The 16186-nt window shown below is 38.1% G+C and overlaps 1 protein-coding gene across 1 annotated transcript in view; it reads left to right on the plus strand.

Moving 5' to 3' along the window:
* Window positions 1-16186, plus strand: part of LOC124787847 (meiotic recombination protein DMC1/LIM15 homolog) — a 141666-nt gene that overhangs the window by 5620 nt on the left and 119860 nt on the right. The window lies entirely within an intron of this gene.

A 16186-nucleotide genomic window follows, 5' to 3' on the forward strand; every position in this document is an offset into this window, starting at 1 on the left:
ATTTTACCTAATCAAGAATACAGAAGATTCTACAAAGGGTTCACGTCTGCTGTATAAGTTTGAAATTGGACCTGACAGTGAAATTGGTATAATAACTGACAATTGTCCTGATCCGCCATCCTTAAACAAATTATTTTCTGTTTGCTAACAACTTAGATACTTATTTCTTCTCTTTGTATTTAGATCATGCACATCTGCATTTCTTAATGAATTACAGTTTCCTTTTACAAGAATTAGTCTTTGATGTTGGTATTTGAGGCTACTGTCAGCACATTAAGTTCCTTAAATTGATGCAGTGAGATTATCTTAAGGACAGTCCACCAATAATGCTGCACCTGGTACCCCCTTCTTGTAGATTTGGTACTATATTTGTATGGACATTTGTAATGTTGCCAAACACTGATTAGATTGGATAAGATATATTTTTCCTTCCATGAATCCATAGTATCTAACGTCGATCAGTTGTAGAATTTTGGAACACGTTTTATGTTCGAGTATAATGACTTTTCTGGAGACTAGAAATCTACTCTGTAGGAATCAGCATGGGTTTCGAAATAGACGGTCGTGTGAAACCCAGCTTGCGCTATTTGTCCGCGAGACTCAGAGGGCCATAGACACGGGTTCACAGGTAGATGCCGTGTTTCTTGACTTCCGCAAGGCGTTCGATACAGTTCCCCACAGTCGTTTAATGAACAAAGTAAGAGCATATGGACTATCAGAGCAATTGTGTGATTGGATTGAAGAGTTTCTAGACAACAGAATGCAGCATGTCATTCTCAATGGAGAGAAGTCTTCCGAAGTAAGAAAGATTTCAGGTGTGCCGCAGGGGAGTGTCATAGGACCGTTGCTATTCACAATATACATAAATGAACTTGTGGATGGCATCGGAAGTTCACTGAGGCTTTTTGCAGATGATGCTGTGGTGTATCGAGAGGTTGTAACAATGGAAAATTGTACTGAAATGCAGGAGGATATGCAGCGAATTGACGCATGGTGCAGGGAATGGCAATTAAATCTCAATGTAGACAAGTGTAATGTGCTGCAAATACATAAAAAGATAGATCCATTATCATTCAGCTACGAAATAGCAGGTCAGCAACTGGAAGCAGTTAATTCCATAAATTATCTGGGAGTAGGCATTAAGAATGATTTAAAATGGAATGATCATATAAAGTTGATCGTCGGTAAAGCAGATGCCAGACTGAGATTCATTGGAAGAATCCTAAGGAAATGCAATCTGAAAACAAAGGAAGTAGGTTACAGTATGCTTGTTCGCCCACTGCTTGAATACTGCTCAGCAGTGTGGGATCCGTACCAGATAGGATTGATAGAAGAGATAGAGAAGATCCAACGGAGTGCAGCGCACTTCGTTACAGGATCATTTAGTAATCGCGAAAGCATTACGGAGATGATAGATAAACTCCAGAGGAAGACTCTGCAGGAGAGACGCTCAGTAGCTCGGTACAGGCTTTTGTTGAAGTTTCGAGAACATACCTTCACCGAAGAGTCAAGCAGTATATTGTTCCCTCCTATGTGTATCTCGCAAAGAGACCATGAGGATAAAATCAGAGAGATTAGAGCCCAAACAGAAGCATACCGACAATCCTTCTTTCCTCGAACAATACGAGACTGGAATAGAAGGGGGAACCGATAGAGGTACTCAGGGTACCCTCCGCCACACACCATCAGGTGGCTTGCGGAGTATGGATGTAGATGTAGATGTGAGGAAATCAACAAATATGTAGAACATATTATAAAAGAAGAATGCATAATACATATAAAAAAAAGAGAGAGATATGCTGCTCCCATGACCTTAAGTGCAATGATCCCATGGATATGGGGTAAATAGAAAGCCTGAAACATATATTCATTTAAGAAGTAATACCAACCTTGTCACAAATGTGTAAATGAATACACATGACCAAATAGAAAGCAGTTTACAACACTTATTTACATTGATCACATTACTGAACTGAAGATGTACAGAAGTGTGTTTTGCACTCACATTATTCGATATTATTAATATACAGTCAATTAAATCTACTAAGAAATTCATTAACAGAGTAGAAGGAGTTGGCCACCAACAACAAGTTCATTAGGTTCCTCTGAAGCTGAACTTTAAAAAGTTAAATTTTCTGTGGTTGCTGGCAAGTTTTTGGAGACATGTGTTTCTACGTAATGGATATCTTTCTGGACCAAAGCAAGTGACTTTAAATATTTGTACAGGTTATTCTTTTTTCTAGTGCTGATTCCATTAACTGAGGTGTTGGTGTTATCTATGACAAATTTCATTAAGGAGTAAATACAGGGTGTTCGATTTATCTGATGACCACCTGTGCGGTGCACTAGTGCCAGGCAGCGAGCGCTCTGTTACCCAGCAATCAGATGCCATGTCACCCGTCTACTGCTGCGGTCTGATGTGACTACGTTTAAAACATAAGCAAATAAATTTTGTGCCCATGTTTGAACTGCCTGCCATTATTTTCCATGCATTTCTGACATCTACTCAAGAAATTATTAATCACACAATGTAATTCTCTCTGACATAGTGAATTAATTGATTCACAGATATTATCCTTGAGTTCCTCTATTGTGTGAGGATATGTTGTATATATTTTGTTCCTCAGCACACTCCACAAATAAAATTCACACAGAGTTAAATCAGGACTTCTAGCAGGCAAGATGTTGTTACTAATCACTCTTTAATCGAACACATTGTGAATTGCATGCAAAGAAATATTAGCTGTGTGATCCCTTTCTGAATCCTGTTGAAAAAATGTGAAACTTCATTTTCTTTCACTCATTTCATTAAAAAATAGTCACTAAATGTTTTGCAATATCTTTCACTTGTGACTGTGTCATTAAAAAAAAAATGGGCCTATTATTTTGTCACCACTAACGGCACACCACAACCCAATTTTCTGATCGTGAAGGGGTTCCTCATGAAACACAATAGGTCTGTCTGCACTCCAGTGTCAACAGTTTTGGAAATTAGCATACCTGTGTAGATGAAACCAAGCCTCACGTAAAAACGGAATGAAGCAAGTGCACTTGTTTTAAAGCCCATTCGCAAAACTTAGCCCTGTGCGCAGGGACCCATTCGACCAGCAGTGCGGCTTCTGTGGCGAGCCTGCTATACTCCGGGCAGGCAGTCATCAGATAAATGGAACACCCTGTATATTAGGAAGCAGCGTTAGTGTGCTCAGTTCCTTGGAGAGGCCCCTGTACGATATTCTTGAGTTTACACCACAAATAAATTGTGTCACATACTTTTGAACTGCTTTGCTTGATGAGTCACTTCAGAAAATGATCCTATTTGACATTATGGGAGAAATGTAAGTAACAGTATGCTACCTTTTTTTTTTATATATTGTGTCACTTTATGTCTGACATCTTACACATCACAAATAAAGATTTCTTCAGGTGTTTCAGCAGTTTTGTGATATGCTCCACCCAAATGATTACACTTCTCCCAACTGATATTGTTAGGTAAAGCAGTCATCAGTCCAAATTATAATCCCAAGAATTTAACACTGACTACTTCTTCTGTCTGCTAGTTGTCATATTTTAGATATACATTGAGAGGATATCTCTTTCATGTTCTGAATTGCATACAGTGTGTCTTTTTAAAGTTTAATGAGGAAACTTGGCTAGCAACCACTTATTATTGTCCTGAAAATTTCATAAACTCCTCTTTCTGTTATTATGTTTGGTTATTTAATGCAAAAATTTGCATCATCTGCCTACAACACAAGCTTGGCACTTGATAATACTGTATTACTTATGAAAGGCCATTATTACACACAAGAAAAAGTAAGGAGCCTAAGACGGAATCTTGTGGGATCTTGAAATTCATTGAATAAATCTAAAGAAATATTTTACATTGGCAGCCACAGAACAGCACTTTACGAAAATGGGCCTCAGTACACAGGTACAAAATTAGCTAATGCACTCCCTAGTGCAGTCATGGCTCTTCCTACAATTAATCTGAAACATCAGCCTAAGAAATTTTTAGTAAAACACCCTTTCTACACATTAGAAGAGTACCATACTTATATGAAGAACAACAAATGCTTTGTGAAATTATGTGAATAGAAATCAGTAAACATCTTACTGTAATTTTGTTGTAAATTAATGATGTATTCAGAAGAATGTGTCTTATGTATTGTACAAATAACTTTAATCGTTACTGTTTCTTTGTGCATGTGCAGTGTACCATTTGATGTTGAATAAAGCTATTATTATTATTATTATTATAAACACTCAAAAACTCAGATTCCTGTGGATACAATGGCATATCAAGTAGGATTCTAAAATCATGTGCAGACTTAATCAGTTATATATTGTGCTATTTGTGTAACCAATCTATGGAAACTGGTGTGTTCCCAGACAGATTAAAACATGCAGTAGTGATGCCAATCCACAAAAGTGGAGCAAGGGATGAAATATCCAACTATCGGCTCATCTCCCTGCTGCCAGTATTCTCAAAGGTATTTGATAGAATAGTGTATGATAGGGTTTATAGTCACACTACACAAAATGGCTTACTGGCTCCTACACAATTTGGCTTTCGTAAGGGCTCCTCCACAGACAGAGCTATATTTAACCTAACACATGAAATTTTGGGTGAACTAAATTACAAAAGGTATCCAGTGGGGGTATTTTGTGACCTTGCCAAGGCATTTGATTGTGTAGATTACAACACACTCTTAAAAAAGCTTCCACATTATGACATTAAAGACAAATCTTTGACTTGGTTGGAATCATACTTACAGAATAGGAAGCAAAGGGTTGTCTTAAGGGGGACAGGAACAGCATTAACATCAGACTGGGGAAATATAAAGTATGGAGTCCCACAGGGCTCAATTCTTGGGCCATTAATTTTCCTGATCTACATTAATGATCTACCAATCACAATTAACATCAGAGCAAAAATAGTAATGTTTGCTGATGATACAAGTGTCCTCGTAAAAGGACCAAACTCAACAATGCAGAATACAGCCATGACAGTCTCTACTCAAGTACACAAATGGTTCACTGCGAATAGCCTAAACTTCAATATTTCAAAAACCAATATGATACGGTTTCTGACAAAAAATAAAAAAAATTAAAGCTCCTGAAATACAATTTAACAATTACAAAATTAATGAAACCACACATACAAAATTCCTAGGTATCCAGATAGACAGTCACCTAAGATGGAAAGAACAAATTGATCAGCTGGTCAAGAAACTTAGCTCATCGTGCTTTTCACTAAGAGCTCTCCATCAGTTAGTAGACAGAGAAATAATGTTGTTGTCATACTTTGCATATTTCCATTCTGTTCTCTCCTACGGCATAATCTTCTGGGGAAATGCTGCAGGTGTTGAAAAAGTCTTCAGAATACAAAAATGAGCAGTGAGGCTAATATGTAGGGTCCCTAATGGGACATCTTGCAGAGGTCTCTTCAAATCTCTCAGGATACTTACCATCACAGGTCAGTATATATACTCACTGATGTTATTTGTAGCCAACAGGGAACTGATTCAGAAAAATTGTGACATCCACAACCATGACACAAGACAGGTGAAAAATTTTCATCAAGGCTCTGCATCTCCCACTAAAGTACATAGGGGAGTTACTGAGTCAGGTATAAAGGTCTTCAATAAGCTCCCCATCAATATAAAAAGGAAATAAATAATGCACAGGTTTTCAAAAGCAAACTAAAATTATTTCTCATCGAACAAACTTTTTATAAAATGAATGACTACTTAGAGTTATGATGTACAAGTTGCTGTTACTTGTAGTTTAACTGAAATTGTGGTGATAAAATGTAAATTTATCTGTTTCATTATGAGAAAATGTGAACTCCCATGTATCCCACTCTCTTGAGCATTCACTTAAGCCTCTTCTTAAGGAATGCAGTTAAAACTTGTATTCATTCAAACCATGACCATGAAGAAAATTTACTTCCTTATATATGTCAGTAGCATAAAAATATGCACTGTCACTTATTCTACTATTTTAAACAATCACTTAAACTGTTTTTGGCATAATGCAGGCTTTAGTACTGCATGCAAGTAATTGTTCTTGTAAAATAAACCAATGTCTGTGCAATGTGATATATAACTGTTAATGTACTACTGTAATTGCATCAATCGACTTGTCCTATATTACTTGTACACTAGCTGTACAATATGTAATCAACAGGACTGAATAAATAAAAAATAAATAAAACACTTTTCTACCAGAAATAATGTAACATTAAAATCATTCACCTTACATGTTATTAGAGAGTTTGGTAGTTTGTTAACTCAACTCAAACCATTAATCTCTGGCCTTCAGTCTGTCATTTTAATATTGTCCTTTTCCAAGAATAGCTATAATTTGTCTTGGCATTGTGATCATGTACATCACACATCACTGGAGTGATAACTTCCATATGAAGTCTCATAAAGAATGGAACTAAAGTAGACTGTTGATTATCTAGACATTGGCCAACAGAATGATAGCTTGACCTAACTGTTACTTGCATGCACGCGCTTCCCTCCTCCGGGTCTTACCCCCCCCCCTCTCCTCCACCCTCCCCTCCCCCCCCCCCCCAAATCACAGAAATGCCAAGTTATTGACAATAGTAACTGTTTGTGCACTGTTACAATCACAAGTGTGTCAACTTTGCCACCTAAAGTAAACTTGTGTATAAAATGCTTAAACGTAAAAGTGTTGTCCTTTCTTTGAGAAATAAATACAAGATCAATAAAATGTTAGAGAAAGGTGAATCTGCAACCAAGTTATCTAATAAGTATAAGATTGGTAAGTCAAAAATTATGAATATAAAAAGTACTGCATGAACTAAATGAGATAAGTGCAAGCTACAATCTGACTATGTCTATAAATAAAACTAAAACCATGGCCTGTTATGGTATTCACCCAGTATGAACAAAAATAGTCCTCAATAATAAACTGATAGAACAAGTAGCCCATTTCAAGTACCTACGATGTGACATACCATATGATCAAGGCATGAATATACTTACTCAAAAAATATAGAAAGAAAAGGCAATTTGATGTAAAGGAAAGTTTGGTGGGACATCAAATTTTAAAGCAAGTGTGGGCTGATTAAAATGCTGTAAGACAAGATATGACATTTGTGAGCTTCAAATACAAGAAGAAAAATTGTCTGCTGATTCTTCAGCAATCGAGTCATTCAAAATCAAACTGAGGGATATATTGAAGGAAGAGGATTATGCTCTCAAAAACATTTACAATGCTGATGAAACTGGGTGCAATTGGAAAACTTTACCAATAAATCTCTTGCTTTATGTCATGAATCAGCAGCACTTCATCCTAAAGCAAGTGAGGATCATATGACTGCTTTAGCTTGTGCTAATTCTACCAGTAGCCACTGCCAGCCTATGCTGATCACTGATAAAAGCGAGAAACTATTGTTTCCAACATGTTAATATGCCTGTGATACCTGTTGTTTATGCAGCACAAAAGAGTACCTGAATGGATAGCATGATTTTGATTGAATGTTTATGGACATTTTTGTACCCTTTGTAAATGCTCACTAGTTAAAAGAATGCCAAAAGGGAGTAAATGTTACTTTTCCAAGACAATGCACCAGCTCATCCATCAAGTGATTTTATATGAAAAGGACGAATCTATAAATGTGATGTTTCTTCCAACTAATGTAACCTCCTTATTACAGCCCGTGGATCAAGACATTATTGAGACTTTCAAATGGTATTGCAGTAATGAACTATTACATAAATTATTGTTAGAAAGACAAGAGGAGGGACAAGAAAGTCTGTCAAGAAATCACAAACATATTGATTTGAAAGTTGTGTCCTACATGTTCAGAGCAGCATGGGATAGCAAAAATGAACAGAGTTTGAAACAAGCTTGGAATAAAATTTTGGGAATGACAGAAAGTTCACAAAGTCTGCTTGAAAAGACAAACAGAATGATATATCCAAAATGCTCAGTATGCTAAAAGAACTAAATTACCATGAATGTGATGAAGAAGACATTCAAGAATGGATTATGTCAGTTGCCCAGAACCCCGTGGTCAGGGGAAACTACTGGACAGGACAAGAAGGGAAGACTGAGCATTGGAGACTGGACCAGATCAGATTTTAAAATGTGAGAACCTAAAGGCAGAAGATAGGATATAAGCAAGACAGAGATTGCTGACAAAACATCATGCAACCGTGTTGTATGTGGTAGGGGTGGGGGGTGGGGGGGAGAATAAACAGGTCAGAAGATAAAAGATATAGAAAATAAAGTGGATTGAAGGAAGGAATAGTTAATGAGAAGAAATGCTGAGACTGAAGAAATTAATGTAAATTAAATTCAGACCCAAGCACATGTGTAATGCCAGTTTCCAACTGCAGAGTTCTAAGAAAATGGTGTCTGAGGGAAGAATCCAAATGGCACTTGGGGTGAAACATGAACTGAGGTCATGACTGTCATGTTATTGAACATGCTCTGCAACAGGATATTGTGTTTTGCCAGTATACAGTCTTTGTCTATGGCCATTTATCCTAACTGATAACTTGGCAGTAGTCATACCAATGTAAAAGGTTAAATAGTGTTTACATAACAGCTGGTACACAACATGGGTTGTTTCATGAGTGGCTCTCCCTTTCATAGTGTATGAGGTGTGATAAAAAATATGGTGAATAATTTTATTATAATGAAAATTATAAGCTTACATGAAATTTGATTTAATCTTCTTCAAAGTACTGTCCTTGGATAACAATGCACTTATCCCAATGCTGAATTCAGCCGCTATCTTATGGACCTCTCAAAGTCAAGAATGGTGTCAAAATCTTTTCCTTTAAGCACAGGCTTTATTTCTGGGAATAGAGAGAAATGGTATGGTGTGATAAGGTGTACAAACTTTGCTTCCACTGTTTTTTCCCAAACATTTGAGGCTTTAGTGAAACAAATTGATTACACATGTATCATTTGAAGCATCTTCCATCACTGGCTACTACTTTCTCCCATCTTTCGGGCAGTGTATGAATCCCACGTTAAAAAAATTGTTCACCTTTTGAAGTGATCCATGAATTGATCCAATTTGTGACTTCTTCATGAGATCAGAAGTGTTGATCAACCACGCCATGTACCATTGATCTAAACAGGTGATAGAGGGAGCAATGTCTGGAAAATATGGCGAGTGAGGTAGGACTTCCCATTTTAATATTTCCAAATATGTTTTGACCTCTTTTGCAACGTGGTGTCAAGCGTTGTTGTGCTGCAAAATCACTTTATCATGCCTCTTGCTGTGTTGTGGCCATTTGTCTTTTAATGCTCTGCTCAAACACATTAGCACATTAACTGTGTTCGATAATGAGCACCTGTGATTATTTCACTTGGTTTTAACACCTCATAGTACACGACACCGAGCTGGTCCCACCTAATGCAGAGCATGATCTTGGAGCCATGAATATTCGGTTTGGCCATCAACATGGAAGCATGGCCAGGATATCCCCATGATTTTTTGCATTTAGGGTTATCATAATGAACCCATTTTTCATCCTTGGTCACAATGTGATGCAGAAATCCCTTCCATTTTTGCCTCTGAAGCAACTGTTCACAAACACCGTTGAACATCTCTTGGTTTCAGCGCACACGGGACCCAAGTTCCTTCTTCCTGAATCATGCCCGTAGCCATGGGATGTTTTGAAATGGCTTGCTGTGTCACTCCCACTAATTGTCCAATTCTTCTTGAGTTTGACGTGAGTCTTCACTCAGCAATGTCTCCAATTCTGCATCTTTGAAAACATTCTCTGACATGTTCTTCCACTAATAGCATCCTTACCATACGTACCTGAGAGCATGTGATGAGACTCAGCCACTGTTTTCTTCATACTGAAACAAAACAGTAGCACCTCCCGCAAATGATGAGAATTAGGCTCGTAAACTGACATTTTCAATCAAGAACAACTTTATGGTGCAGACACAAATCGACTAATGTTTGAATGAGGTTATGTTGACCGAGGTCCAAGCCAACTGCCTGACTTCTGCGATCTGTTTCTTTCAACCACTACTTACCATTGTCGCCAGCTATCGGCAAACGGCAGAAGCAAAGTTGTTCACCTTGTAATTTGGTGAGTAAGATGGATGTGGATGGACAGGTATACTCATGAAGCATAAGTGAGGTATGGCACAGTGCATTGTCATGATGAAGAACGGAGCCAATGGCTCATTTTTCTGGTCTCTTTCTTCGTATATAGTTTCACAAACATTGGAGTACACCTTTGTAAAACTTGAGATTTACAGTTGTTCTGCATGGAATTAACTCCGATCACACTATAACCTCAACATAGGGGAAAAAAACAATGAACATGACTTTGACATTTTGTTTTGACTGCCATGCCTTTTTAAAGCAAGGAGATTCACTGGTTTTTCATTGGGAACTCAGAATTTTCATCTCAGGGTCATATCCAGAGACTCAAGTTTCATATCCAGTCACAATTTTGCACATGAAATCTGGATCTGAATGAAGATGATCCTTCATCTCTATGTGAACTACACACAATTTTCCTTCTGTTCATTACTCAAAAGTCTGGGAACAAATTTTGCACTCACTCATCTCACTTGAAAATTATCAATTAAAATTATTTGCATGGACTCATACAAGGTGCTAAATCCTTTGGTAAGCTCTTGAATAATTATATGCTTGTTGGAATGAACAATTTTTGTCATTTTTTACATCTTTTCTTCTGTTTTCGATGTTCATAAACATTCTGGGCATACTCATCTTCTACCAATTCATTTCCACTTTTAGGTCACTCACAACACTTGTTAACACTCTTCAGAGCTACAGAATTATTTGTCAAATACCAGTTTCAACATTTCACAAGTTTCTCTAATACTTTTTTGGCAACTTAAAACGGAACTAAATGTTCACGCATTGTTTGACATCCATAATGTGTGACAGACACAGTAAACACAGCCTCACTCTAATGTCAGAATGTGTTCTAATTTACCATTCCCTATTTCAATGGATTACGCTATTGGACAAATTACATCAAGTAGTTCTAGCATCAGCAGCTAGTGCTAAAAGAATTCATTCACTGTAGTTTTTAATCACACCTCACATGTTTTGCCAGTTACAGGGCTGGTATAGGTGGTGAGAGAGGGTGCGTGAGGCAAGTCATACAGTGGGTATGGTCACAGGGCAGGAGCAATAGGGTAGGGTAGGGAAATGGGTGCAGAAAGAGCAGAGGATTTGACAAGAATATTGCGGATATTTGCTGTGGTGGTGGGGGGTTAATGAGGAGCTATTCCAGGTGTGGTGAGAAAAATGTCAGACAAAATGGACCTCATTTCAAGACATGATTTTAGAAAACCATAGCCTTGTCAAATTAGCTGATTAATACATTCAAGACCATGATAGTACTGAGTGACAAGAGGTATACTCCTAAGCTGTTTTTTTTTTGAGGGATCAGCAGTACCAGGATTGGATATGATGGCCTGCTTTTGAACTAGGGTGGTGGGGTAATTATCTCCAGTGAATGCTGATGTGAGAATGGTGATGTATTGCTGTAAAGATTCTGCATCCGAAAAAATGTGTTTGCTTCAAATGCCAAGGCTGTATGGGAGGGAGCGTTTGACATGGAAACAATGGCAGCTGTCAAAGTGTAAGTACCATTGTTTATTAGTAGCTTTAATCTGAACAGAAGTGTTTAGCCAACCGTCGGTGAGGATGAGGTCAACATCAATAAAAGTGGCATGGGATTTGGATTAGGATTATGTGCAATTTGACTAGGCAAATGTATTTAGAGATTCCAAAAAATTTGGCAGGAGGACCTCACCATGAGTGTCTAGGGCAAACCAGGAACTGAAGGCTTATGGATCCCAGGAAAATCCCCTTCAAGAAATCTACAAAAATATTGGCACAGGAAGGAGCCATCCTGGATCCCATGTCCGTGCCCCTGATCTGTTTGTATGTCTGCCCATCAAAGGTAAAGTTGTTGTTGGTAAGTATAAAGTCAGTTAAGGTGAGTGGAAAAAGGTGGGCACTGGTTGAGATAATGTTCATCAGCAGATAGACCATTTAATGGGGGATGTTGGTATAGACGGAGGTGGTATCAATGGTGACAAGCAAGGTACGTGATGGGAGTGGGACAGGCACGGCTTTTAGACAATCTAAGAAATTGTTTGTGTCTTTAATATAGGAGGGAAGTCTTTCTGCAGAAGGACACAGGTGTTGATCAACTAAGCCAGATATACATTCAGTGTGTGCTTTGAAGCCAGCAACTATGAGATGGCCAGAGTGATTGGGTTTGTTGAATTTAGGAAGAAGTTTGTGACAAAGCAAGCTGGGATCTTTTTACTTCCTCTCTTGTTTTGCCATCGGCCTCCTTAAAATTCATTTTTTCATTTTTGACTAATTACTGTTAACATACGTGAGTATAATCTGCAATTCCATAAAAGAGAAAAGTTGGCCCTCAGTATTAAAGAATATACCACCAGATCTCATTTTGTGCTTAGTTTTATGTATGTCATCAATTTTCTAATTTATTTTGACTATTCCTAGTTAATACTTTTGTTGTAGGGTGAAATCAGTAATTGTTTGATAACTTAAATTCTGTTGTTGACCTATAAACAAATATAAATTCTGTAATAATTATAAACATTTGAAGGAACAACTAACAGCATTCTTTAAGTATTTATTTGGCGCTGTTCGGAAACATGTTGGCAAAGCCAGCCATTAATTAATTCTAAAGTAATTATGGGGTTTGTCAAAAATATTGTTTGTATATCTGTTAATTTCATCATTTAAACAAATAATTCGGCTTAACCCTCGTGGTAGAAGAAACTGTCAAAAAGAAGAAATTTTTCTATATACTCAGTTAATTGAATGAGTTATATTTTAATTGTAATTTCTGTAATTTAAACATCAAACTATGTATAGTTCCAGTACCGATTATTGTGAGGATATATATAAAGGCCCGAATTTTGGTCTTGAGTCAGTCAGTACATGGCGGAGTGTCAGATGAGGAACCCATCTTGGTTAGATCAACAACAATGCAACTGTGAAATAAGTGTAACACAAATAGGCCATGTGTTAAGACAATGACAGTGTCTGTTCAATACATACCATATTATTCTGAAAGAACTGTGAACTATGTGGTTTGGTTTTTACTGCTCATAGATATTCAACAGTAAACTATTGTAGCAATATACTGATGTTTGCCTGCAACCTATTAATGATGCTTATTAAAATCTGCTAGTAGTTAACTGGCCATATAACTGTGTATTATTAGGGGAGGAGGGGTTGTGAACAGTGAAAGTAAAGAACTGTGAAATGCAGCTGTGCACCTGTTGGCTACATTATTTACAGTAATCAGCGTTGTATTTCCACCCCCCCCCCCCCCCCATTTTTCAGCCAGTACCACAACGCAGTATGTCAACACCGAAGACTATCAACAAGATAATAAAGCAGGTGAACTCCACGTTGTCTGAGTGGTGTAAGAAGTTCTGTGAATTGAAGTGTTAGTCCGTTGAGGGGCCTGAGGCTTCAAGGAGCAATTAAGGTCAGTTTGTATCACTTGGCAGATGCCGAATGTAGAGGTGCCAGACAGCTGGTGTAGACTCTCACTTAGCTGCTCCTGTTGGTCAAGGAGCACAGTGGTAGATCCCTTGTCCACTGGGAGGATAATGATGGAGTCAACAGTTATTAGGGAATGTTAAGGGACTGGTCTGTAATTTTGGAAGTCCATTATTTTACCCTTCTTACACAGGTGTATCTGCTCTTTTTCCTGGTCACTTGGGACTAAGCCCTATGTGAGAGAGTCACAATAACTGCAAGCTAAATAAGGGCCGGTATCAAAGAACACTCTGTAAAACTAAACTGGGATTCTGTCCACACCTGGTGACTTTTTTGTTTTCAACTCTTTCATTTGCTTCTCAATGTTGGGAATGGCTATTTCTATTCTCTCTGTATTGGAATCTGTGTGACAGTGAAGTAATGGTATATATTTGTGATATTTTTGCATAAATGACTCTTTTAAATCTGAAATTTAAAACTTCATTTTTCCTTTTGCTTTCGCCTACTGCCAATGTAGACTAGTTAAGTGACTGGATAGAAGCATTTGACCCACATACTGATTTTCTGTAGGATTAGAATTTTCTTGGGTTCTTAGCAAAATCTTCTGCTGAGATATGATGGTGGAAGTTGTTGTAAGTTTTGTGCACCAATTTTTTTTATATACACGTGAATTTCTACTAACATTTGCCTGTTGACATTTCCATGTTCTTTTTTTAACTAAAAGTGCAACAACCTTTGCTTCTCAGCATTTTCTGAATTTTGTTATTAAACAACAGTGGGTCTTTTCCATCCTTAATCAACTTACTCAGCACATACTTCTCCAGAGGATGATTTACAATCGGTTTAAACTTTGCCCACAATTCCCCAATGTCCATCATATTGGAATAAAATGATATCCATTCATTAAGTAACAACTGCTTGTCTGCTCTTCACAACATAAAACTTGTCTAGCCTTTTGGATGGTTTTATTAACTTTCATAACCACTGTCACTATGATGACATCACAATCACTAATCCTTGTCTCTATACTGACAATATTGATAAGATCAGGCCTGTTTGTAGCTACCAGGTCTAAAATATTTCCATTGCTTGTGAGCTGTCAAACTAGCTGCTCAAGGCAATTTTTGGAAAATGTGTTCAGAACTACTTTACAAGACTGTCTGTCTGTACCACCTGCAATGAATCCATAGATGTCCCAGACTATACACAGCTAGTTAAAGATGCCTTCAACTAATACTGCATGATCAGGGTATTTCCACACCAGTGAGCATAGATTTTCTTTGAATGATTCTGTCACTCTTACAGCAGAATTGAGCGGCTGGTAAATACATCTGATGATTAAGTTGAGTCCACCTAGGGCAATTACTCGCTTTCAGACAACTTTGGAGTCAACCTCAATTTCGACCTCTATAGACACTTTTTTTTTTTTTGCACTACCCCTTCTGTGGCATCTAATCTGCCTTTTCAATATATTTTTTATGCCTCTCTAAATCAGAGCTTTTTTGTTCGGGTTTCATCGAGATCTATGTTCTGAGTAAAATTTGAGTGTAACACAGTTTCCCCTCAAAGGAATTTAGTGCAGGAACTTCATTACATATGCTTTGTAAATTTACTGTTAAAATTTAGACTTTCAAAGTGTCTTTACTTTTCATGCAGTCTGATTTCACTCTTTGTGGACCAACTGATGAGCATTCATCAGAGGATCACAAACTATCACCTAGCCTAAAAAGCCCCATATGCACTACACAAATACTCTGCTATCCAAGTAGCTACTTTCACTGTGTAGTGCACTGCTGATGTATCAAGGACAGTCCTACAGTTCTCCACCCCACAAACAGGTCCATAAATCTGCAGCAAAGAATGTCAAAGAATCAATGGAGCATTTGGTTGAGATCCTCTGCTCGGCTTCAAAATAAAGGACTGTGATCAACTCTGCAAGCAATGCTGCTAGTTGTGAGCTCTGTTTGCACCCCCATGAGTGAGGCCAGCAGCCTTTACCTCTTCTACCAGCTGCCTGTACAAACTGAAGCTGGCCTCAGAACCCAAGCAACAGATGTCATTGGTGCCGATTTGAGCAACAACTTGCAGACTACTGCACTCTGCACCCTTGATAACCACAGGCAGGGCCTCATCCACATTTCAGATGAGGCCGCTTGGCACATGTACCAAACACACCCTGGACTTTTATCCTGCCCTAAGGGGCTCCAGAACTTGCCTACCATTGTAGCTCCTGATAACTAGCAAACATTTTCCCCTGTGCCTGTGCCTGCTCATGCTCTGTTGAAGGAGTGGTCACCTATCCACTCACAGGTTGTATGGCTGGGGCCATATGGCCAGTCCCTGCATTGACTCTCCAGCTTGAGTGACTGAACTTGTTACAACCTGCCACTCACTCTGCACTGAGTGTGGCTACTCCATGTTGGGTACCTTATATCGTGCCTCAGCTGCAGAGCCCTTGAGAAAAACAAGCAATTCCTGAGGTGTCACTTGCAACATACATTTCTCTGCCATTGTTACACTCCAAGACAGCAGCTTGCAATTAATTGACCTCAACGAAGAGTGTTTTCAGCGATACATGAATTTTGACCAGCAGCTTCTTTTTAATTTCATGCCTTTGTTAATTCTGTATTTCTCCCTAAC

The sequence above is a fragment of the Schistocerca piceifrons genome, chromosome 3 (assembly GCF_021461385.2).
Source record: "Schistocerca piceifrons isolate TAMUIC-IGC-003096 chromosome 3, iqSchPice1.1, whole genome shotgun sequence".
Classification (NCBI taxonomy): domain Eukaryota; kingdom Metazoa; phylum Arthropoda; class Insecta; order Orthoptera; family Acrididae; genus Schistocerca; species Schistocerca piceifrons.